We start from the raw sequence: 27043 nt of genomic DNA, 5'->3' as shown, positions 1-27043 counted from the left end.
ATAACAGTGGTTATGGAACATTGTGATGTCAGGGGTTATCGAACATTGTGATGATAAGTGCATGTACCATTGTGATGACAGGAGTCATGGAACATTACGATGACATGGGAGAGGCAGTATTGTTCCGAATAGTGATGTAACATTGTGATATCAGTGGTGAGACAGCATTTTGATGAGAAGTGCATAGAGCATTGTGATGACAAGGTTTATGGAGCATTGTGATGGCAAGATTGTGGAGCAGTGTGATGACAAGCGCATGGTGCACTGTGATGACATGTGTCATGGAGCATTGTGCTGACAAGCGCATGGAGCATTGTGATGACAAGGGTCATGGAGCATTGGGCTGAAAATGTTCATGGAGTATTGTGATGACAGGGGTCATGAAGCATTGTGATGACAGAGGTCATGGAGAATTTTGATTTCATTGTGGTGACAGTAGGCGGAAGCATTATGATGATGGGCATGATGCATTGTGATAACAGGGTTCATGGAGCATTGAGATGAAACGGGGCATGGAGCATTGTGATTACAGTGGTCTGGGAGCATTGTGATGACAAGGGCATGGAGCATTTTGATGAGAAGGCCATGGAACATTATGATGACATGTGTCATGGAGCTTTGTGACGACAAGGGCATGGACCATTGTGATTACAGGGGTCTTGGAGCATTGTGATGACATGTGTCATGGAGCCTTGTGATGACAAGGCCATGGAACAATGTGATGGCAGGGGTCATGGAGCATTGTTATGACAGGGGTAATGGAGCATTGTGATGAGAAGGGCATGGAGCATTGTGAATACAAGATTTATGGAGCATTGCCATGACAAATTTGTGGACCGTTGTGATGAAAAGTGCGTGGCACATTGTGGTGACAAGGGTCATGGAGGATTTTTCTGACAAAGGCGTGGAGCATTGTGATGACAAGGGTCACGGAGCATTGTGATGGAAATTTCATAGAGCATTGTGGTTACAAAGGTCACAGAGCCTTGTGATGGCGCGGGCATGGACCATTGTGATGACAAATGTTATGAAGCACTGTGATGACTGGAGTCCCATAGCATTGTGATGACAGGTGTCATGGAGCAATGTGATGAGAGCTTTCATGGAGCATCGTGATGGCAATGACATGGAGCATTGTGATGCCAAGCGTCATGGATCTTTGTGATGACAAAGGTCATGGATCATTTTGATGACAAGGGTGTTGTGCATTGTGATGAGAAGTGTTGGGAGCATTTTCATGACAGGGTCATGGAGCAATTTGATGAAATGTGTCATGGAGCATTTTGTTGACAGGGGTTATGGAACATTGTGATGTCAGGGGTCATCGAACATTGTGATGAGAATGCATGTAGCATGGTGATGACAGGAGTCATGGAACATTGTGATGCCTGGGGTGAGGGACTATTGTGACGAATAGTGATGTAAAATTGTGATATCAGTGGTGAGAGAGCATTTTGATGAGAAGTGCATGGAGCATGGTGATGACAATGTTTATGGAGCATTGTGATGAAAAGATTGTGGAACACTGTGATGACAAGAGAATGGTGCATTTTGATGACATGTGTCGTGGAGCATTGTGCTGACAAGCGCATGGAGCATTGTGATGACAAGTGTCAAGGAGCATTGTGCTGAGAAAGGCATAGAGCATTGTGATGACAAGGGTGAAAGAGCATTGTGATGAAAAGTTCATGGAGCATTGTGGTTAAAATGGTCACAGAGACTGTTGATGATGAGGGCATGGACAACTGTGATGACAAAGGTCATGAAGTATTGTGATGACTGGAGTCACGGAGCATTGTGATGACAGAGCTCATGGAGCATTGTGATAACAAGGGCATAAAGCACTGTGATGACAAGGGCATGGAGCATTAGTCTAATAATTTTCATGGATTATTGTGATGACAGTTGGAATGGCACATTGTGATGACAAGGGCATGGAGAATTGTGAAGAACAGGTCATGCAGTATTGTGAGACAGGTGCCATGGAGGATTCTGATGACAAAGGTAATGGAGCATTGTGATGACAAGGGTCAGGGAGCATGGTGCTGACAAGTGCATGCAGAATTATGATATCAAGGGTCATGACAGGGGTCTTGGAGCATTTTTCTTACAAAGGCATGTAGCATTGTGATGACAAGGTTCATGGAGCATTGTGATGAAAAGATCATGGAGCATTGTCGTTACAAAGGTCACAGAGCCTTGTGATGATGAGGGCATCGACCACTGTGATGACAAATGTTATGAAGCATTGTGCTGCCTGGAGTCACGGAACATTGGGATGACAGGTGTCATGGACAATGTGATGACAAGGGCATGGAGCATTGTGATGAGAAGGTCATGGGGTATTGTGAAGATAGGTGTCAGGGAGCATTGTGATGACATATGTCATGGTCCATTGTGATGACAATGGCAGGGAGCATTGTGATGGCAAATGTAATAGAGGATTGTGATGACAAATATAATGGAGCATTATGATGACTAGGGCTTGGAGCATTATGATGACAAGAGCCATTGAGAATTTTCATGGCAAGGTCGTGAAGCATTGTGATGACAAGGTCCTGGAGCATTGTGATGAGAAAACCATGGAAACTTGTGATAACAAATCTCATGGAGGATACTGAAGAAAAGGGACATGGACCATTGTGATTACAAGGGTCGTAGAACATTGTGATGATATGGGCATGGAGCATTGTGAGGATAAGGCCAAGGAGCATTATAATGACATGCGTCATTGAGCTTTGTGATGACAAGGGCATGGAGCATTGTGATTACAGGGGTCTTGGAGCATTTTGATGAAAAGGGCATGGATCACTGTGATGAAAAAGGCATGGAGCCTTGTCATGACAGTGTACAAGGAGCATACAGACAACAAGTGTCAGGGAGCATTTTGATGACAAGTGTATTGAGCATTGTGATGACAAAGATCATGGAGAATTGTGATGAGAAGACCATGGATAATTGTGATGACGAGAGTCATGGGACATTGTGATGACAAGTGTTAAGCAATATTGTGATCACAAGGGTTTCGAGCATTGTTATGACAGAGGTCATGGAGCATTTTGATTTCATTTTGATGACAATAGCATGAAGCATTATGATGATGGGCATGGTGCATTGTGATGACAGGGTTCATGGATCATTGTGATTAAAAGGGGCATGGAGCATTGTGATTACAGGGATCTTGGAGCATTGTGATGAGAAGGGTCATGGGGCCTTGTGATGACAAGGCCATGGAACATCGTGATGGCAGGAGTCATGGAGCACTGTTATGACAGGGGTAATGGAGCATTGTGATGGCAAGGACATGGAGCCTTGTGATGAGGCCATGGAGCATTCTGATGACATGTGTCATGGGGCTTTGTGATGACAACACCATGAAGCAATGTGATGAGAGCGTTCATGGAGCATTGTGATGACAATGACATGGAGCATTGTGATGCCTAGGGTCATGGATCTTTGTGATGACAATGGTCATGGAGCATTTTGATGAGAAGTGTGTGGTGCATTTTGATGAGAAGGGCAGGGATCATTGTGATGACAGATGTCATGGAGCACTGTGATGACAAGCGTCACGGAGCATTGTGAATACAGGGGTCATGGAGCATTGGTATGACAAGGGCATGGATCATTCTGATGACAAGTGTCATGGAGCATTGGGCTGAAAATGTTCATGGAGTATTGTGATGACAGGGTTCATGGATCATTGTGATGACAGAGGTCATGGAGCATTTTGATGACAAGGGTGTTGTGCATTGTGATGAGAAGGGCAGGGAGCATTTTGATGACAGTGTCATGGAGCAATTTGATGAAAAGTTTCATGGAACATTTTGATGACAGCTGTTATGGAACATTGTGATCTCAGGGGTCATAGAACATTGTGATGATATATGCATGTAGCATTGTGATATCAGTGGTGAGAGAGCATTTTGATGAGAAGTGCATGGAGCAATGTGATGTCAAATTTTATGGAGCATTGTGATTACAATATTGTGGAGCACTGTGATGACAAGCGCATGGTGCATTGTGATGACATGTGTCATGGAGCATTGTGCTGACAAGCGCACGGAGCATTGTGATGACAAGGGTTATGGAACATTGTGCTGAGAAAGGCATAGTGCATTTTGATAACAAGGGTCAAAGAGCATTGTGATGAAATGTTCATGGAGCATTGTGGTTAAAATGGTCACAGAGACTGTTGATGACGAGGGCATGGAACATTGTGATGCAAACGTCGTGAAGCACTGTGATGACTGGAGTCACGGAGCATTTTGATGACAGGGGTCATGGAGCATTGTGATAACAAGGGCATGGAGCATTGTGATGACCAGGTCATGCAGTATTGTGAAGACAGGTGTCAGGGAGTATTGTGATAACATATGTAATGGCCCATTGTGATGACAATGGCATGGAGCATTGTGATGCCAAGTGTCATGGAGGAATCTGATGACAAAGGTAATGGAGCATTTTTATGACAATAGCTTGGAGCATTGTGGTGACAAGGGTCAGGGAGCATTGTGCTGATAAGTGCATGGAGAATTGTGATGACAAGGGTCATGGAGCATTCTGAAGACAAGCTTGTGGAGTATTTTGATGACAATGGCATGGAGCATTGTGATGAAAATGGCATGGGACATTGTGATGAAAAAGGCATGGAGCCTTTTCCTGACAGGGATCAAGGAGCATTCTGATGACAAGTGTCAGGGAGCATTGTGATGACAAGTTTATTGAGAATTGTGATGACAATCTTCATGGAGCATTGTGATGAAAAGGGCATGGAGTATTTTGATGAGAGGCATCATGGAGCGTTGTGATGACAAGTGTTATGGAACACTGTGATCACGAGGGTTTGGAGCATTGTGATGAGAAGTGTCATCGAGCCATGTGTTGACAAGGCCATGGAGCATTTTGATGGCAGGGGTCATGGTGCATTGTTATTACAGGTGTAATGGAGCATTGTGATGAAAAGAGCATGGATCATTGTGATTACAAGGTTTATGGAGCACTGTGATGACAAATTTGTGGACCGTTGTAATGAAAAGCGTGTTGCACACTGTGATGACAAGGGTCATGGAGCATTTTTCTGACAAAGGCATGGAGCATTGTGCTGAGAAATTCATAGAGCATTGTGATGACAAGGGTCAAAGAGCATTGTGATGAAAAGTTCATGGAGCACTGTGGTTAAAAAGGACACAGAGAATGTTGATGACGAGCACATGGACCATTGTGATGACAAAGGTCATGAAGCATTGTGATGACTGCAATCACGGAGCACTGTGATGACAGGGGTCATGAAGCATTTTGATAACCAGGGCATGGAGCATTGTGATGAAAAGGGCATGGAGCATTGGTCTAATAATTTCATGGATTATAGCGATGACATTTGGAAAGGCGCATTGTGATCACAAGGGCATGGATAATTTTGATGACCAGGTCATGCATTATTGTGAAGGCAGTTGTCAGAGAGCATTGTGATGACATATGTAATGGCCCGATGACAACAATGGCATGGAGCATTGTGATGCCAAGTTAAATGGAGGATTCTGATGAAAATGGTAATGGAGCATTGTGATGACAATGGATTGGAGCATTGTGATGACAAGGGTCAGGGAGCATTGTGCTGACAAGTGCATGGGGAATTGTGATGACAAGTGTCATGGAGCATTCTGATGACAAGCTTGTGGTGTGTTTTGATGACAATGGCTTGGGGCATTGTGATGAAAATGGCATGGGGCATTGTGATGAAAAAGGCATGGGGCATTGTGTTGAAAAAGGCATGGAGCCTTTTCGTGAAAGGGTTCAATGAGCATTTTGACGACAAGTGTCAGGGAGCATTCTGATGACATATGTAATGGCCCGATGACAACAATGGCATGGAGCATTGTGATGCCAAGTGTCATGGAGGATTCTGATGACAATGGAAGTAGAGCATTGTGATGACAATGGTTTGGAGCATTGTGATGACAAAGGCCATGGAGCATTGTGATGACAAGGGCATGGAGTATTGTGATGAAAGGCAGCATGCAGCGTTGTGATGACAAGTGTTATGGAATACTGAGATCACAAGAGTTTGGAGAATTGTGATGAGAGATGTCATGGATCATTTTGATTTCAAGGAGCATGGAGCATTCTGATGACAAGGGCATGAAGCAATGTGAACCCATGGTTCATGGAGGATTGTGATGAAAATAGTATTGGAGTATTGTGACGACAAGCGCATAGAGCATTGTAATGACAAAGTCATGTAGCATTTTGCAGACAAAGGCATGGAGCATTGTGATGACAGGTGTCATGGAGCACTGTGATGACAAGCGTCACAGAGCATTGTGAATACAGGGGTCATGGAGCATTGGGATGACAAGGGCATGGAGCATTGTGAGGTGAAGACCAAGGAGCATTCTAATGATATGTGTCATTGAGCTTTGTGATGACAAGGGCATGGTGAATTATGATTACAGTGCTCTTAGAGCATTGTGATGAAAAAGGCATGGATCATTGTGATGAAAAAGGCATGGATCCTTGTCATGACAGGGTTCAAGGAGCATACAGACAACAAGTGTCAGGGAGCATTGTGATGACAAGGGTATTGAGCATTGTGATGACAAAAGTCATGGAGCATTGTGATGAGAAGACCATGGATAATTGTGATGACTAGCGTCAAGGGGCATTGTGATGACAAGAGTTATGGAATATTGTGATCACAAGGGTTTGCAACAGTGTGATGACAGGGTTCATGGATCATTTAGATGAAAAGGGGCATGGAACATTTTGATAACATGGGTTTAGGAGCATTGTGATGAGAAGGGTCATGCGGCCTTGTGATGACAAGTCCATGGAACATCGTAATGGCAGTGGTCATGGAGCATTCTTATGACAGGTGTAATGGAGCACTGTGTTGAGAAGGCCATGGAGCATTCTGATGACATGTGTCATGGAGCTTTGTGATAACAAGGGCATTGAGCAATGTGATGAGAGCATTCATGGAGCATTGTGATGACAATGACATTGAGCATTGTGATGCCAAGGGTCAAGGTTCTTTGTGATGACAAAAGTCATGGAGCATTTTGATGACAAATGCGTTGTTCATTGTCATGAGAAGGGCAGGGAGCATTGTGATGACAAGGTGATGGAGCAATTTGATGAAAAGTGTCATGGAACATTTTGATGACAGGGGTTATGGAACATTGTGATGTCAGGGGTCATGGAGCATTTTGATGAAAAGGGTTCTGGAGCATTTTGATGACAGTGGTTATGGAACATTGTGATGCCAGGGGTCATCGAACATTGTGATGATAAGTGCATGTACCATTGTGATGACAGGAGTCACGGAACATTGTGACGACAGTGGTGAGGGAGTATTGTGATGAATAGTGATGTAACATTGTGATATGAGTGGTGAGAGGGCATTTTGATGAGAAGTGCATTGAGCATTGTGATGACAAGGTGTATGGAGCACTGTGATGACAAGATTGTGGAGCACTGTGATGACAAGCACATGGCACATTGTGATGACATGTGTCATGGAGCATTGTGCTGACAAGCGCATGGAGCATTGTGATGACAAAGGTCAAAGAGCATTGTGATGAAAATTTCATTGAGCATTGTTGTTAAAAAGGTCACAGAGAGTGTTGATGATGAGGGCATGGACCATTGTGATGAGAAAAGTCATGAAGCATTGTGATGACTGGAGTCACGGAGCATTGTGATGACAGTGGTCATGGAGCATTGTGATAACTACGCATGTAGCATTGTGATGACAAGGGCATGGAGTATTCTAATAAGTTTCATGGATTATTGCGATGACAGTTGGAATGGCGCATTGTGATGACAAGGTCATGGTGCATTGTGATGACCAGGTCATGCAGTATTGTGAAGACAGGTGTCAGGGAGCATTGTGATGACAATTGTAATGGCCCATTGTGATGGCAATAGCATGGAGCATTGTGATGCCAAGTGTCATGGAGGATTCTGATGACAAAGGTAATGGAGCATTGTGATGACAATGGCTTGGGGCATTGTGATGACAAAGGTCAGGGAGCATTGTGCTGACAAGTGCATGGAGAATTGTGATGACAAGGGTCATGGAGCATTCTGATGACAAGCTTGTGAATTATAGTGATGACAGTGGCATGGATCATTGTGATGAAAACAGCATGGGACATTGTGATGAAAAAGGCATGGAGCCTTTTAGTGACAGGCTTCAAGGAGCATTCTGACGACAAGTGTCAGGGAGCATTGTGATGACAAGGGCATTGAATATTGTGATGACAGTCATCATGGAGCATTGTGATGACAAGTGTTGTGGAACATTGTAATCACAAGGGTTTGGAGCATTGTGATGACAGAGGTCATGGATCATTTTGATTTCAGGGAGCATGGAGCATTGTGATGACACGGACATGAAGCAATGAGATCCCAATGTTCATGGAGGATAGTGATGACAATGGTAATGGAGTATTGTGATGACAAGCGCAAAGAGCATAGTAATGACAATGTCATGTAGCATTTTGCTGACAAAGGCATGGAGCATTGTGATGACATGTGTCTTTGAGCATCGTGATGACAAGTGTCATGGAGCCTTGTGATGACAAGGCCGTGGAACATTGTGATGGCAAGGGTCATGGAGCATTTTTAAGAGAGCTGTAATGGAGCATTTCGATGAGAAAGGCATGGATAATTTTGATGACAAGCGTAATGGGGCACTATGATGGCAAGTGTAATGGAATATTGTGATCACAACGGTTTGGAGCATTGTTATTACAGAGGTCATGGAGCATTTTGATTTCATTTGGATGACAATATTATGAATCATTATGATGATGTGCATGGTGCATTGTGATGACAGGTTTCATGGGCCATTGAGATGAAAATGGGCATGGAGCATTGTGATTACAGGGTTATTGGAGCATTGTGAGGAGAAGGGTAATGGAGCCTTGTGATTACAAGGCCATGGAACAACGTGATGGCAGGGATCATGGAACATTGTTATGACAGGTGTAATGAAGCATTGTGATGGCAAGGGAATGGAACATTGTGATGAGAAAACGATTGTGCATACTGATTAAATGTGTCATGTAGCTTTGTGATGACAAGGGCATGGAGCAATGTGATGAGAGCGTTCATAGAGCATTGTGATGACAAGGACATGGAGCTCTGTGATGCCAAGTGTCATGGAGTAGCTTGATGACAAGTGTGTTGTGCATTGTGATGAGAAGGGCAGGGAGCATTGTGATGACAGGGTCATGGAGCAATTTGATGAAAAGTGTCATGGAGCATCTTGATGATAGGGTTTATGGAACATTGTGATGTCAGGGGTCATCGAACTTTGTGATGATAAGTGCATGTAGCATTGTGATGACAGGAGTCATGGAACATTGTGATGACGGGTGCGGGAGTATTGTGACGAATAGTGATGTAACATTGTGATATCAGTGGTGAGAGAGCATTTAATGAGAAGTGCATGGAACGTTGAGATGACAGTGTTAATGGAGCATTGTGATGACATGTGTCATGGAGCACTGTCCTGACAAGCACATGGAGCATTGTGATGACAAGGGTCATGGAGCATTGTTCTGAGAAAGGCATAGAGCATTGTGATGACAAAGGTCAAAGAGCACTGTGATGAAAAGTTCATAGAGCATTGTGGTTAAATAGTCACAGAGACTGTTGATGACGAGGGCATGGACCATTGTGATGAAAAAGTTCATTAAACATTGTGATGATTGGAATCACGGAGCATTGTGATTACAGGGGTCATAGAGCATTGTGATAACAAGGGCATGAAGCATTGTGATGACAAGGGCATGGAGCATTGGTCTAAGAAGTTTCATGGATTATTGTGATGACATTTGGAATGGTGCATTGTGATGACAAGGGCATGGAGCATTGTGATGACCAGGTCATGCAGTATTGTGAAAACAGTTGTCAGGGAGCATTGAAATGAATTATGTAATGGCCCATTGTGATGACAATGGCATGGAGCATTGTGATGTCAAGTGTCATGGATGATTCTGATGACAAATGTAATGGATCATTGTGATGACAATAGCTTGGAGCATTGTGATGACAAGGATCATGGAGCATTGTGCTGACAAGTGCATGGAGAATTGTGATAAAAAGGGTCATGGAGGAGTGTGATGACAAGATTGTGGAGTATTTTGATGACAATGGCATAGAGCATTGTGATGAAAACTGCATGGGACATTGTGATGAAAAAGGCATGGAGCATTTTCGTGACAGTGTTCAAGGAGCATTCTGACGACAAGTGTCAGGGAGCATTGTGATGACATGTGTATTGAGAATTGTGATGACAAAGGTCATGGAGCATTGTGATGAAAAGGGCATGGAGTACTGTGATGACAGGCATCATGGAGCACTGTGATGACCAGTGTTATATAACATTGTTATCACAAGTGTTTGGAGCATTGTGATGAGAGAGGTCATGGATCATTTTGATTTCAAAGAGCATGGAGCATTGTGATGACAAGGACATGAAGCAATGTGATCCCAAGGTTCATGGAGGATTGTGATGACAATGGTAATGGAGTATTGTGATGACAAGCGCATAGAGCATTGTAATGAAAAGGTCATGTAGCATTTTGCTGACAAAGGCATGGAGCATTGTGGTGACAGGTGTCATGGAACACTGTGATGACAAGCGTCATGGAGCATTGTGAATACAGGGGTCATGGAGCATTGGGATGATAAGGGCATGGATCATTTTGATGACAAGTGTCATGGAGCATTGGGTTGAAAATGTTCATGGAATATTGTGATAACAGGGATCATGGAGCATTGTGATGACAGAGGTATTTGAGAATTTTGATTTCATTTTGCTGACAATAGCCTGAAGCATTATGATAGTGGGCATGATGCATTGTGATGACAGGGTTCATGTAGCATTGAGATGAATAGGGGCATGGAGCATTGTGATTACAGGGGTCTTGGAGCATTGTGATGACATGGGCATGGAGCATTTTGATGAGAAGGCCATGGAACATACTGATGACATCTGTCATGGAGCTCTGTGATGACAGGAGCATGGAGCATTGTGATTACAGGTCTTGGAGCATTGTGATGAAACGGGCATGGCTCATTGTGATGAAAAAGGCATGGAGGCTTGTCATGACAGGGTTCAAGGAGCATACAGACAGCAAGTGTTAGGGAGCATTTTGATGACAAGTGTAGTGAGCATTGTGATGACACATGTATGGAGCATTGTGATGAGAAGACCAAGGATAATTGTGATGACGAGCGTCATGGGGCACTGTGATGAAAAGTGTTATGGAATATTGTGATAGCAAGGGTTTGGAGCATTGTTATGACAGAGGTCATGGACCATTTTGATTTCATTGTGATGACAATAGCATGAAGCATTATGATGATGGGCAAGGTGCATTGTGATGACAGGTTTCATGGATCAATGAGATGAAATGGGGCATGGAGTTCTGTGATTACAGGGGTCTTGGAGCATTGTGATGAGAAGGGTCATGGAGCCTTGTGATGACAAGGCCATGGAACATCGTGATGGCAGTGGTCATGTAGCATTGTTATGACGGGTTAATGGAGCATTGTGATGGCAAGGGCATGGAACATTGTGATGAGAAGGCCATGGAGCATTCTGATGACATGTTTCATGGAGATTTGTGATGACAAGGGCATGCAGCAATGTGATGAAAGCATTCATGTAGCATCATGATGACAATGACATGGAGCTTTGTGATGCCAAGCGTCATGGATCTTTGTGATGACAAAGTCATGGAGCATTTTGATGACAAGTTCATTGTGCATTGTGATGAGAAGGGTAGGGAGCATTGTGATGACAGGGTCATGGATCAATTTGATGAAAAGGGTCATGGAACATTTTGATGAGTGGGTTTGTAGAACATTGTGATGTCAGGGTTCATGGAGCATTTTTTGATGAAAAGTGTCATGGAATATTTTGATTACAGGAGTCATGGAACATTGTGATGACAGGGGTGAGGTTGTATTGTGACGAATAGTGATGTAACACTGTGATATCAGTGGTGAGAGAGCATTTTGATATGAAGTGCATGTAGCATTGTAATGACAAGTTTCATGGAGCATTGTGATGACAAGATTGTGGAGCACTGTGATGACAAGAAAATGGTGCATTTTGATGACATGTGTCGTGGAGGATTGTGCTGACAAGCCCAAGGAGCACTGTTATGACAAGGGTCATGAAGCATTGTGCTGAGAAAGGCATAGAGCATTGTGATGACAAGGGTCAAAGAGCATTGTGATGAAAAGTTCATGGATCATTGTGGTTAAAAACGACACAGAGATTGTTGATGATGAGGGCTTGGACCATTGTGATGACAAAGGTCGTGAAGCATTGTGATGACTGCAGTCACGGAGCATTGTGATGACAGGGTTCATGGAGCATTGTGATAACAAGGGCATGGAGCATTGTGATGACATGGGCATGGAGCATTGGTCTAATAAGTTTCATGGATTATTGTGATGACAGTTGGAATGGCATATTGTGATGACAAGGGCATGGAGCATTGTGATGACCAGGTCAGTCAGTATTGTGAAGGCAGCTGTCCTGGAGCATTGTGATGACATATGTAATGGCCCATTGTGATGACAATGGCATGGAGCATTGTGATGCCAAGTGTCATGGAGGATTCTGATGACAAATGTAATGGAGCATTGTGATGACAATGGCTTGGGGCATTGTGATGACAAGGGTCAGGGAGCATTGTGCTGACAAGTGCATGGTAAATTGTGATGACAAGGGTCACGGAGCATTCTGATGACAAGCTTGTGGTGTATTTTGATGACAATGGCATGGAGCATTTTGATGAAAGTGGCATGGGGCATTGTGATGAAAAAGGCATGTAGCGTTTTCGTGACAGGGTTCAAGGAGCATTCTGAAGACAAGTGTCAGTGAGCACTGTGATGACAAGTGTATTGAGAATTGTGATGACAAATGTCATGGACCATTGTGATGAAAAGGGCATGGAGCTTTGTGATGACATGTGTTATGGAACATTGTGATCACAAGGGTTTTGAGCATTGTGATGACAGAGGTCATGGATCATTTTGATTTCAAGGAGCATGGAGCATTGTGATGACAAGGGCCTGAAGCAATGTGATCCCACGGTTCATGGAGTATTGTGATGACCACGGCATGGAACACTGTAATGACAAAGTCATGTAGCATTTTGCTGACAAAGCCATGGAGCATTGTGATGACAGGTGTCATGGAGCACTGTAATGAAAATCGTCACGGAGCATTGTGAATACAGGGGTCATGGAGCATTGGGATGACAAGGTCATGGATCTTTGTGATGACAAGGGTTATGGAGCATTGGGCTGAATATGTTCATGGAATATTGTGATGATAGGGGTCATGGAGCATTGTGAAGAGAGAGGTCATGGAGAATTTTGATTTCATTGTGCTCACAATAGCCTGAAGCATTATGATGATGGGCTTGATGCATTGTGAAGACAGGGTTCATGGAGCCTTGAGATGAAAAGGGGCATGGAGCATTGTGATTACAGGGGTCTTGGAGCATTATGAGGACAAGGGCATGGAACATTTGCATGGGAAAGCCATGGAACATTCTGATGACATGTGTCATGGAGCTTTGTGATGACAAGGGCAGCGAGCAATGTGATTACAGTGGTCCTGCAGCATAGTGATGACAAGTGTCATGGAGCCTTGTGATGACAAGACAGTGTGACATTGGGATGGCAGGGTTCATGGAGCATTGTTATGATAGGTGTCATGGAGCACTGTGATGGCAAGTGTCACAGAGCATTGTGAATACAGAGGTCATGGAGCATTGGGATGACTAGGGCACAGATCATTTTGATGACAAGGGTCATGGAGTTTGGGCTGAATATATTCAAGGAGTATTGTGATGACAGGGGTCATGGAGCATTGTGATGACTAGGTTATGGGGCGTTGTGATGACAAGAGTCCCGGATCATTGTTTTGTCAGGTGTGATGGAGTGTTGTGATGACAGTGGTCATGGAGCATTCAGATGATATTGGTCATGTAGCATTGCGATGAGAAAGTCATGGAGCATTGGGCTGAAAATGTTAATGGAATATTTTGATGACAGTGGTCATGGAGCATTGTGATGACAAGGGCATGGAGCTTTGTGATGACAAGGGCATGAATAATTGTGATGACAAGGGTCATGGAGCATTCTGATGACAAGTTTGTGGAGTATTGTGCTGACAAACATGTAACACTGTGATGAGAAGTGTCATGGAACATAGTGATGCCAAGAACTTGGAGAATTGTGATGACCAGGGCATGGAGCATTGTGATGGCAAGACCGTGGAGCATTGTGATGAGAAGACCATGGATAATTGTGATGAAGAGCGTCATGGAGCACTGTAATGACAAGGGCTATGGAGCTTTGTGATGTCAGGGGACATGGAGCATTTTGATGAAAAGGGTCATGGAGCATTTTGATGACAGGGCTTATGGAACATTGTGATGTCATAGTTAATCGAACATTGTGATGATAAGTGCATGTAGCATTGTGATGACAGGAGTCATGGAACATTGTGATGACAGGGGTGAGGGAGTATTGTGATGAATAGTGATGTAACATTGTGATATTAGTGGTGAGAGAGCATATTGATGAGAAGTGCATGGAGCATTGTGATGACAAGGTTAATGGAGCATTGTGATGACCAGATTGTGGAGCACTGTGATGACAAGCGCATGGTGCATTGTGATGACATGTGTCATGGAGCATTGTGCTGACAAGCGCATGGAGCGTTGTGATGACAACGGTCATGGAGCATTGTGCTGAGAAAGGCATAGAGTATTTTGATGACAAGGGTCAAAGAGTATTGTGATGAAAATTTCATGGAGCATTGAGGTTAAAAAGGTCACAGAGACTGTTGATGAAGAGAGCATGGACCATTGTGATGACAAAGGTCATGAAGCATTGTGATGACTGGACTCACGGAGCATTGTGATGGCATGGGTCATCGAGCATTGTGACAACAAGGGCATGGAACATTTTGAAGACCAGGGCATGGGGCACTGTGATGAAATGTTTTATGCAACATTGTGATCACAAGTGTTTGGAGCATTGTGATGACAGAGGTCATGGATCATTTTGATTTCAAGGAGCATGGAGCATTGTGATGACAAGGGCATGAAACAATGTGATCCCAAGGATCATGGAGGATTGTGATGACAATGGTAATGGAGTATTGTGATGACAAGTGCATAGAGCATTGTAATGACAAGGTCATGTAGCATTTTGCTGACAAAGGCATGGAGCATTGTGATGAGAAGACCATGGAGACTTGTGATGATATGTCTCATGGAACATTCTGATGAAAATGGGCATGGAGCCTTTTGATTACAGGGGTCGTGGAGCACTGTGATGACAAGGGCATGGAGCATTGGTATGAGAAGGCCATGGAGCCTTGTCATCACAGGGTTCGAGGAGCATACTGACGACAAGTGTCAGGGAGCATTGTGATGACTGGGGTATTGAGCATTGTGGTGACAAAAGTCATGGAGCATTGTGATGAGAAGACCATGGATAATTGTGATGAAAAGCGTCATGGGGCATTGTGTTGATAAGTGTTATGGAACATTTTGATCACAAGGATTTGGAGCATTGTGGTGAGAGAGGTCAAGGAGCATTATGATTTCATTGTGATGACAATAGCCTGAAGCATTATGATGATGGGCATGGTACATTGTGTTGACAGGGTTCATGGAGCATTGAGATGAAAAGGGGCATTGTGATTACAGGGTTCTTGGAGCATTGAGATGAGAGGTGTAATGGAGCATTGTGATGGTAAGGGCATGGAGCACTGTGATGAGAAGGCCATGGAGCATTCTGATGACATGCGTCATGGAGCTTTGTGATGACAAGGGCATGAAGCAATGTAATGAGAGCGATCATGGAACACTGTGATGACAATGACATGGAGCATTGTGATGCCAAGGGTCATGGATCTTTGTGATGACAAAGTCATGGAGCATTTTGATGACATGGGTGTGTGCATTGTGATGAGAAGGGCAGGGAGCATTGTGATGACAGGGTCATGGAGCCATTTGATTAAAAGGGTTATGGAACATTTGATGACAGGGTTATGGAACATTGTGGTGTCAGGGGTCATGGAACATTTTCATGACAGGGGTTATGGACCATTGTGATGACAGGGGAGTGGGTGTATTGTGATGACTAGTGAGGGAACATTTTGATATCAGTGGTGAAAGAGCATTTTGATAAGACCTGCAAGGAGCATTGTGATGACAAGGTTTATGGAGCATTGTGATGACATGGGTCATGGAGCACTGCGCTGACAAGCGCATGGAACATTGTGATGACAAGTGTCATGGAGCATTGAGTTGACAAAGGGATGGAGCATTGTGATAACAAGTTTCACAGAGCATTGTGATGAAAAGTTCATGGAGCATTGTGGTGACAAATTTCACAGAGCCTTGTGATGATGATGGCATGGATCATTGTGGTGACACAGGTCATGAAGCCTTGTGATGACTGGAGTCACGGAGCATTGTGAGAACTGGGGTCATGGAGCACTGTGATGACAAGGGCATGGAGCATTGTGATGACAGGGGCATGGAGCATTGGTCTGACAAGTTTCATGGATAATTGTGTTGACAGTGGGCATGGCACATTGTGATGACAAGGTCATGGAGTATTGTGAAGATAGGTGTCAGGGAGCATTGTGATGACATATTTCATGTTCCATTGTGATGACAATGGCATGGAGCATTGTGATGCCAAGTGTTTTTGTGGATTGTGATGACAAAGGTAATGGAACATTGTGATGACAAGGGCTTGGTGAACTGTGATGACAAGGGTCATGGAGCATTTTGATGACAACGGCCATTGAGAATTTTGATGAAAGGGTCGTGAAGCATTGTGATGACAGAGGCATGGAGCTTGCTATGACAGGGGTCTTGGGGTATTGCGATGACATCTGCATGGAGAATTGTGATGACAAAAATACGTAACATTGTGATGAGAACTATCATGGAGCATTGCGATGACAAGGACATGGAGAAATATGATGACAAGGGACATGGAGCATTGTGATGACCAGGGCATGGAGCATTTTGATGAAAAGGGTCATGGAGCATTTTGATGACAGGGGTTATGGAACATTGTGATGTCATAGGTCTTCGAACTTTGTGATGATAAGTGCATGTAGCATTGTGATGACAGGAGTCATGGAGCATTTTGATGACAGGGGGGAGGGAGTATTGTGATGAATAGTGATGTAACATTGTGATATCAGTGGTGAGAGAGCATTTTGATGAGAAAGGCATGGAGCATTGTGAAGACAATGGTTATGGAGCATTGTGATGACAAGGTTGTGGAGCACTGTGATGACAAGTGCATGGCGCATTGTGATGACATGTGTCACGGAGCATTTTGCTGACAAGCTCATGGAGCATTGTGATGACAAGAGTCATGGATCATTGTGCAGACAAAGGCATAGAGCATTGGGATGACAAGGGTCAAAGAGCATTGTGATGAAAAGTTCATGGAGCATTGTGGTTAAAATGGTCACAGAGACTGTTGATGACGAGGGCATGGACCATTGTGATAACAGTGGTCATGAAGCATTGTGATGACTGGAGTCACGGAGTATTGTTATGACAGGGGTCATGGAGCATTGTGATAATAAGGGCATGGACCATTGGTCTAATAAGTTTCATGGATTATTGCGATGACTGTTGGAATGGTGCATTGTGATGACAAGGGCATTGAGCATTGTGATGACCAGGTCATGCAGTATTGTGAAGACAGGTGTCAGGGAGCATTGTGATGACATATGTAAAGGCCCATTGTGATGAGAATGGCATGGAGCATTGTGATGCCAAGTGTCATGGAGGATTCTGATAAAAAAGGTAATGGAGCATTGTGATAACAATGCCTTGGAGCACTGTGATGACAATGGATAGGGAGCATTGTGCGGACAAGTGCATGGAGAATTCTGATGACAAATGTCATGGATCATTCTGATGACAAGCTTGTGGAGTATTTTGATGACAACGGCATGGAGCATTGTGATTAAAACGGCATGCGGCATTGTGATGGAATAAGCATGGAGCCTTTTCGTGACATGGTTCAAGGTACATTCTGACGACAAGTGTCTGGGAGCATTGTGATGACAAGTGTATTGAGAATTGTGATGACAAAGGTCATGGAGCATTGTGATGAAAAGGGCATGGAGTATTGTGATGACAGGCGTCATGGAGCGTTGTGATGACAAGTGTTATGGAACATTGTGATCACAAGGGTTTGGAGCATTGTGATGAGAGAGGTCATGGATCATTTTGATTTCAAGGTGCATGGAGCATTGTGATGACAGGGGTCATGGAGCATTGTGATATCAGGGATCACGGAGCATTTTGATGCAAAGGGTCATGGAGCATTTTGATGACAGGGGTTATGGCACATTGTGATGTCAGGGGAATCGAACATTGTGATGATAATTGCATGTAGCATAGTGATGACAGGAGTCATGGAACACTGGGATGAGATGGGTGAGGGAATATTGCGATAAATAGTGATGTAACATTGTGATATCAGTGGTGAGAGAGCATTATGATGAGAAGTGCATGGAGCATTGTGATGACAAGGTTTAAGGAGCATTGTGATGACAAGATTGTGGAGCACTCTGATGACAAGCGCATGGTGAACTGTGAAGACATGTGTCATGGAGCATTGAGCTGACAAGCGCATGGAGCATTGTGATGACAACGGTCATGGAGCATTGTGCTGAGAAAAGCATAGAGCATTGTGATGACAAGGGTCAAAGAGCATTGTGATGAAAAGTTCATGGAGCATTGTGGTTAAAATGGTCACAGAGACTGTTGATGACGAGGGCATGGACCATTGTGATAACAGTGGTCATGAAGCATTGTGATGACTGGAGTCACGGAGTATTGTTATGACAGGGGTCATGGAGCATTGTGATAATAAGGGCATGGACCATTGGTCTAATAAGTTTCATGGATTATTGCGATGACTGTTGGAATGGTGCATTGTTATGACAAGGGCATTGAGCATTGTGATGACCAGGTCATGCAGTATTGTGAAGACAGGTGTCAGGGAGCATTGTGATGACATATGTAAAGGCCCATTGTGATGAGAATGGCATGGAGCATTGTGATGCCAAGTGTCATGGAGGATTCTGATAAAAAAGGTAATGGAGCATTGTGATAACAATGCCTTGGAGCACTGTGATGACAATGGATAGGGAGCATTGTGCGGACAAGTGCATGGACAATTCTGATGACAAATGTCATGGATCATTCTGATGACAAGCTTGTGGAGTATTTTGATGACAACGGCATGGAGCATTGTGATTAAAACGGCATGCGGCATTGTGATGGAATAGGCATGGAGCCTTTTCGTGACATGGTTCAAGGTACATTCTGACGACAAGTGTCTGGGAGCATTGTGATGACAAGTGTATTGAGAATTGTGATGACAAAGGTCATGGAGCATTGTGATGAAAAGGGCATGGAGTATTGTGATGACAGGCGTCATGGAGCGTTGTGATGACAAGTGTTATGGAACATTGTGATCACAAGGGTTTGGAGCATTGTGATGAGAGAGGTCATGGATCATTTTGATTTCAAGGTGCATGGAGCATTGTGATGACAGGGGTCATGGAGCATTGTGATATCAGGGATCACGGAGCATTTTGATGCAAAGGGTCATGGAGCATTTTGATGACAGGGGTTATGGCACATTGTGATGTCAGGGAAATCGAACATTGTGATGATAATTGCATGTAGCATAGTGATGACAGGAGTCATGGAACACTGGGATGAGATGGGTGAGGGAATATTGCGATAAATAGTGATGTAACATTGTGATATCAGTGGTGAGAGAGCATTATGATGAGAAGTGCATGGAGCATTGTGATGACAAGGTTTAAGGAGCATTGTGATGACAAGATTGTGGAGCACTCTGATGACAAGCGCATGGTGAACTGTGAAGACATGTGTCATGGAGCATTGAGCTGACAAGCGCATGGAGCATTGTGATGACAACGGTCATGGAGCATTGTGCTGAGAAAAGCATAGAGCATTGTGATGACAAGGGTCAAAGAGCATTGTGATGAAAAGTTCATGGACATTGTGGTTAAAATGGTCACAGAGACTGTTGGTGACGAGGGCATGGACCATTGTTATGACAAAAGTTATGAAGCATTGTGATGACTGGAGCCACGGAGCATTGTGATGACAGGGGTCATGGAGCATTGTGATAACAAGGGCATTGAGCATTGTGAAGACAAAGGCATGGAGCATTGTTCTAACAAGTTCAATGGATTATTGCAATGACAGTTTGAATGCTGCATTGTAATGACAAGGGCATGGAGCATTGTGATGACCAGGTCATGAAGTATTGTGAAGACATGTGTCAGGGAGCATTGTTATGACATATGTAATGGCCCATTGTGATGACAATGGCATGGAGCATTGTGATGCCAAGTGTCATGGAGGATTCTGATGACAAAGGTAATGGAACATTGTGATGACAATGGCTTGTAGCATTGTGATGACAAGGGTCAGGGAGCATTGTGCTGGCAAGTGCTTAGAGAGTTGTGATTACAAGGGTCATGGAGCATTCTGATGACAAGCTTGTGGAGTATTTTGATGACAATGGCAGAGAGCATTGTGATGAAAACGGCATGGGATATTGTGATGAAAATGGCATGAAGACTTTTCGTGACAGGGTTCAAGGAGCATACTGACAACAAGTGTCAGGGAGCATTGTGATGACAAGTGTTTTGAGAATTGTGATGACAAAGGTTATGGAGATTTGTGATGAAAAGTCATGGAATATTGTGATGACAGGCATCATGGAGCATTGTTATGACAAGTGTTATGGAACATTGTGATCACAAGGGTTTGGAGCATTGTGATGACACAGATCATGGATCATTTTGATTTCAAGGAGCATGGAGCATTGTGATGACAAGGGCATGAAGCAATGTGATCCCAAGTTTCATGGAGGACTGTGATGACAATTGTAATGGAGTATTGTGATGACAAACACATAGAGCACTGTAATGACAAGGTCAAGTAGCATTTTGCTGACAAAGGCATGGAGCATTGTGATGACAGGTGTCATGGAGCACTGTGATAACAAGCGTCACAAACCAATGTGAATAGAGGGGTCATGGAGCATTGGGATGACTAGCGCATGGATCATTGTGAGGACAAGCGTCATGGAGCTTTGGGCTGAAAATGTCCATAGAATATTGTGAGGACAGGGGTCATGGAGCATTGTGATGACTAGGTAATCGGGCATTTTGATGACAAGAGTCCAGGATTATTGTATTGTCAGGTGTCATTGAGTGTTGTGATGACAGTGGTCATGGAGCATTGTGATCATATTGGTCATGGAGCATTGTGATGAGAAGGTCATGGAGCATTGGGCTGAAAATGTTCATGGAGTATTGTGATGACAGGGGTCATGGAGCACTTTGATGACAAGGGCATGGAGCATTGTGATGAGAAGTTCATCGAATACTGTGAAGACAGGTGTCAGGGAGCATTGTGATGACATATGTCATGGTCCATTGTGATGACAATGGCATGGAGAATTGTGGTGCCAAATGTAATGGAGGATTGTGATGACAAATATAGTGGAACATTGTGATGACTAGGGCTTGGAGCATTATGATGACAAGGGCCATTGAGAATTTTCATGACAATGTCGTGAAGCATTGTGATGACAAGGTCCTGGAGCACTGTGATGAGAAAACCATGGAGCCTTGAGATGACAAGTCTCATGGAGCATAATGATGAAAAGTGGCATGGAGCACTGTGATTACAGAGCTCTTGCAACATTGTGATGACAAGGGCATGGGGCATTGTGATTACATGTGTTTTGGAGCATTGTGATGAAAAGGACATGGATCATTGTGATGAAAAAGGCATGGAGCCTGGTCAAGAGATGGTTCAAGGAGCATACAGACAAAAAGTGTCAGGGAGCATTTTGATGACAAGTGTATTGAGCATTGTGATGACAAAGGAAATGGAGCACTGTCATGAGAAGACCATGGATAACTGTGATGACGAGCGTCAAGGGACATTGTGATGACAAGTGTTATACTATATTGTGATCACAAGGGTTTGGAGCATTGTTATGACAGAGGTCATGGAGCATTTTGATTTCATTGTGATGACAATAGCCTGAAGCATTATGATGATGGGCATGGTGCATAGTGATGACACGGTTCATGGATCATTGAGATTAAATGGGGCATGGAGCATTGTGATGAGAAGGGTCATGGAGCCTTGTGATGAGAAGTCCATGAGGCATTCTGATGACATGTGTCATGGAGCTTTGTGAAGACAAGGGCATGGAACAATGTGATGAGAGTGTTCATGGAGCATTGTGATGACAATGACATGGAGCTCTGTGATGCCAGGGTCAAGGAACTTTCTGATGACAAAGGTCATGGAGCATTCTGATGGCAAGGGTGATGTGCATTTTGATGAGAAGGTCAGGCAGCATTGTGATTACAGGGTCATGGAGCAATTTGATGAAAAGTGTCATGGAACATTTTGATGACAGCTGTTATGGAACATTGTGATCTCAGGGGTCATCGAACATTGTGATGATATATGCAGGTAGCATTGTGATATCAGTGGTGAGAGAGCATTTTGATGAGAAGTGCATAGAGCAATGTGATGTCAAATTTTATGGAGCATTGTGATGACAAGATTGTGGAGCACTGTGATGACAAGCGCATGGTGCATTGTGATGACATGTGTCACGGAGCATTGTGCTGACAAGGGTTATGGAGCATTGTGCTGAGAAAGGCATAGTGCATTGTGATAACAAGGGTCAAAGAGCATTGTGATGAAATGTTCATGGAGCATTGTGGTTAAAATGGTCACAGAGACTGTTGATGACGAGGGCATGGAACATTGTGATGCAAACGTCGTGAAGCACTGTGATGACTGGAGTCACGGAGCATTGTGATGACAGGGGTCATGGAGCATTGTGATAACAAGGGCATGGAGCATTGTGATGACAAGGGCATGGAACATTGGCCTAATATGTTTCATGGATTATTGCAATGACAGTTGGAATGGCGCATTGTGATGACAAGGTCATGGAGCATTGTGATGACCAGGTCATGCAGTATTGTGAACACAGGTGTCAGGGAGTATTGTGATAACATATGAAATGGCCCATTGTGATGACAATGGCATGGAGCATTGTGATGCCAAGTGTCAAGGAGGAATCTGATGACAAAGGTAATGGAGCATTTTGATGACAATAGCTTGGAGCATTGTGGTGACAAAGGTCAGGGAGCATTGTGCTGATAAGTGCATGGAGAATTGTGATGACAAGGGTCATGGAGCATTCTGAAGACAAGCTTGTGGAGTATTTTGATGACAATGGCATGGAGCATTGTGATGAAAATGGCATGGGGCATTGTGATGAAAAAGGCATGGAGCCTTTTCCTGACAGGGGTCAAGGAGCATTCTGATGACAAGTGTCAGGGAGCATTGTGATGACAAGTGTATTGAGAATTGTGATGACAATGGTCATGGAGCATTGTGATGAAAAGGGCATGGAGTACTTTGATGACAGGCATCATGGAGCGTTGTGATGACAAGAGTTATGGAACCCTGTGATCACAAGTGTTTGGAGCATTGTGATGAGAAGTGTCATCGAGCCATGTGTTGACAAGGCCATGGAGCATTTTGATGGCAGGGGTCATGGTGCATTGTTATTACAGGTGTAATGGAGCATTGTGATGAAAAGGGCATGGATCATTGTGATTACAAGGTTTATGGAGCACTGCGATGACAAATTTGTGGACCGTTGTAATGAAAAGCGTGTTGCACACTGTGATGACAAGGGTCATGGAGCATTTTTCTGACAAAGGCATGGAGCATTGTGCTGAGAAATACATAGAGCATTGTGATGACAAGGGTCAAAGAGCATTGTGATGAAAAGTTCATGGAGCACTGTGATTAAAAAGGACACAGAGACTGTTGATGACGAGCACATGGACCATTGTGATGACAAAGGTCATGAAGCATTGTGATGACTGCAGTCACGGAGCATTGTGATGACAGGGGTCATGAAGCATTGTGATAACAAGGGCATGGAGCATTGAGATTAATAGTGCATGGAGCATTGGTCTAATAATTTCATGGATTATAGCGATGACATTTGGAAAGGCGCATTGTGATCACAAGGGCATGGATAATTGTGATGACCAGGTCATGCATTATTGTGAAGGCAGTTGTCAGGGAGCATTGTGATGACATATGTAATGTCCCGATGACAACAATGGCATGGAGCATTGTGATGCCAAGTTTAATGGAGGATTCTGATGAAAATGGTAATGGAGTATTGTGATGACAATAGATTGGAGCATTGTGATGACAAGGGTCAGGGAGCATTGTGCTGACAATTGCATGGGGAATTGTGATGACAAGGGTCATGGAGCATTCTGATGACAAGCTTGTGGTGTGTTTTGATGACAATGGCATGGGGCATTGTGATGAAAATGGCATGGGGCATTGTGATGAAAAAGGCATGGGGCATTGTGTTGAAAAAGGCATGGAGCCTTTTCCTGACAGGGTTCAATGAGCATTTTGACGACAAGTGTCAGGGAGCATTGTGATGACATATGTAATGGCCCGATGACAACAATGGCATGGAGCATTGTGATGCCAAGTTTCATGGAGGATTCTGATGACAATGGAAATAGAGCATTGTGATGACAATGGTTTGGAGCATTGTGATGACAAAGGTCATGGAGCATTGTGATGACAAGAGCATGGAGTATTTTGATGACAGGCAGCATGCAGCGTTGTGATGACAAGTGTTATGGAATACTGTGATCACAAGAGTTTGGAGAATTGTGATGAGAGATGTCATGGATCATTTTGATTTTAAGGAGCATGGAGCATTCTGATGACAAGGGCATGAAGCAATGTGAACCCATGGTTCATGGAGGATTGTGATGAAAATAGTATTGGAGTATTGTGATGACAAGTGCATAGAGCATTGTAATGACAAGGTCATGTAGCATTATGCTGACAAAGGCATGGAGCATTGTGATGACAGGTGTCATGGAGCACTGTGATGACAAGCGTCACAGAGCATTGTGAATACAGGGGTCATGGAGCATTGGGATGACAAGGGCATGGAGCATTGTGAGGTGAAGTCCAAGGAGCATTCTAATGATATGTGTCATTGAGCTTTGTGATGACAAGGGCATGGCGAATTATGATTACAGTGCTCTTAGAGCATTGTGATGAAAAAGGCATGAATCATTGTGATGAAAAAGGCATGGATCCTTGTCATGACAGGGTTCAAGGAGCATACAGACAACAAGTGTCAGGGAGCATTTTGATGACAAGTGTATTGAGCATTGTGATGACAAAGATCATGGAGCATTGTGATGTGAAGACCATGGATAATTGTTGACGATCGTCATGGGGCATTGTGATGACAAGAGTTATGGAATATTGTGATCACAAGGGTTTGCAACATTGTGATGACAGGGTTCATGGATCATTTAGATGAAAAGGGGCATGAAACACTTTGATAACATGGGTTTTGGAGCATTGTGATGAGAAGGGTCATGCGGCCTTGTGATGACAAGTCCATGGAACATCGTAATGGCAGGGGTCATGGAGCATTCTTAAGACAGGTGTAATGGAGGACTGTGTTGAGAAGGCCATGGAGCATTCTGATGACATGTGTCATGGAGCTTTGTGATGACAAGGGCATTGAGCAATGTGATAAGAGCATTCATGGAGCATTGTGGTGACAATGACATTGAGCATTGTGATGCCAAGGGTCAAGGTTCTTTGTGATGACAAAAGTCATGGAGCATTTTGATGACAAAGGCGTTGTGCATTGTCATGAGAAGGGCAGGGAGCATTGTGATGACAAGGTGATGGAGCAATTTGATGAAAAGTGTCATGGAACATTTTGATGACAGGTGTTATGGAACATTGTGATGTCAGGGGTCATGGAGCATTTTGATGAAAAGGGTTTTGGAGCATTTTGATGACAGTGGTTATGGAACATTGTGATGTCAGGGGTCAACGAACATTGTGATGATAAGTGCATGTACCATTGAGATGACAGGAGTCACGGAACATTGTGACAACAGTGGTGAGGGAGTATTGTGATGAATAGTGATGTAACATTGTGATATGAGTGGTGAGAGGGCATTTTGATGAGAATTGCACTGAGCATTGTGATGACAAGGTGTATGGAGCATTGTGATGACAAGATTGTGGAGCACTCTGATGACAAGCACATGGCGCATTGTGATTACATGTGTCATGGAGCATTGTGCTGACAAGCGCATGGAGCATTGTGATGACAAGGGTCATGGAGCATTGTGCTGAGAAAGGCATAGAGCATTGTGACGACAAAGGTCAAAGAGCATTGTGATGAAAATTTCATGGAGCATTGTGGTTAAAATCGTCACAGAGACTGTTGATGACTAGGGCATGGACCACTGTGATGACAAAGGTCATGAAGCATTTTGATGACTGGAGTCAAGGATCATTGTGATGATAGGGGTCATGGAGCATTGTGATAACAAGGGCATGGATCATTGTGATTACAAGGTCATGGAGCATTGTGATGACAAGGGCATGGAGCATTGTGATGAGAATGTCATGGAGTATTTGAAGAAAGGTGTCAGGGAGCATTGTGATGACATATGTCATGGTCCATTGCGATGACAATGACAGGGAACATTGTGATGCCAAATGTAATGGAGGATTGTCATGACAAATATAATGGAGCATTGTGATGACTAGGGCTACAAGCATTATGATGACAAGGGCCATTGGTAATTTTCATGACAAGGTCGTGAAGCATTGTGATGACAAGGTCCTGGAGCATTGTCATGAGACAACCATGGAGACTTGTGATGACAAATCTCATGGAGCATACTGATGAGAAGGGGCACGGAGCATTGTGATTTCAGGGTTCTTGGAACATTGTGATGACAAGGGCATGGAGCATTGTGAGGAGA

This window comes from Mesoplodon bidens (genome assembly GCF_964165515.1).
Source record: "Mesoplodon bidens genome assembly, contig: HAP1_SCAFFOLD_34, whole genome shotgun sequence".
In the NCBI taxonomy this organism is placed as follows: domain Eukaryota; kingdom Metazoa; phylum Chordata; class Mammalia; order Artiodactyla; family Ziphiidae; genus Mesoplodon; species Mesoplodon bidens.
The sequence above is the reverse complement of the archived record's forward strand: the minus strand, read 5'-3'. Positions refer to the sequence as shown.